At 59.5% G+C, this 819-nt stretch overlaps 1 long non-coding RNA gene across 1 annotated transcript in view; it reads right to left on the bottom strand.

Moving 5' to 3' along the window:
• The window catches only part of LOC108490678, an 8,277-nt gene that overhangs the window by 6,876 nt on the left and 582 nt on the right, over positions 1-819 (bottom strand). The gene's annotated exons all lie outside the window — the stretch shown is intronic.

Below are 819 nucleotides of genomic sequence, written 5' to 3'. Positions count from 1 at the left end.
GGGGCGGGGTGGGGGATGAACCTGCCTAACTCTCTGAGAGAGAGAGAGAGAGAGAGAGAGAGAGAGAGAGAGAGAGAGAGAGAGACTGTGGAATGTATTCTTGCCCGAGTCCTCTGGGAAGTAGTTCTTGATCTTAGCCAAGAGTATTGGTAAGGCCAAAACAATTGTGGATAAAAGTGCCAACGTATGGCACACCTGGTAGTTGTGTGACCTAGGGGAAGTCATTTTACCTGGCCTAACTTCGGATTTTTAGCTACAAATCGGGGCTCTCTTTTCAATGCCTCCATATAGGGTCTGAATATCCAGTTCAGTGCCAGAAATTTAAAAAAAAAAAAAATGCCACAAGGTGTGTCAGCCCTTGGCCCCCAAGAATGAGTGAATTTCAGTGTTTCTTTCTTGGGGCCCTGCTGGCCAAGCGCTCCCCAGGCGCCTCTTTCCTCCTGGCTCTTGGTTGCTCCAGCAAAGTTCCCAACTTAGTGGACGTGACGCGCGGAGCAGCCAATGGGAGGCGGAGCTGGTGTTTTGGGAGGGGGGCGGGAGGGCTGGGCCCGCGTCTCCGGTGTCTGCCCTGCTCAGTGAATGGAGAGAGCGAGCGCCGGCCAGCTCTCCCGGCCACCCGGTGCCCCAGCCGCCGCCGCCGCCGCGCTCTGGATCCCAGCCCTGAGCCCGAGCTCTCCGGGCGCTCTGCTCCACCGCGCTCAGCCCAGGTCCCCGACCCGGCCCGCGGGCCAGAGGGACTCAGGGGCGCTCAGCACCTGGGCACCGCGAGCAATGCGTAGCGGGGCAGCGCGAGCCCCACGGATGGAGCTGCTGCTGCTG

This window comes from Nannospalax galili, unplaced genomic scaffold (genome assembly GCF_000622305.1).
Source record: "Nannospalax galili isolate Female #2095 unplaced genomic scaffold, S.galili_v1.0 scaffold1154, whole genome shotgun sequence".
NCBI lineage: Eukaryota > Metazoa > Chordata > Mammalia > Rodentia > Spalacidae > Nannospalax > Nannospalax galili.
This window is presented reverse-complemented; position numbering and strand designations above follow the sequence as displayed.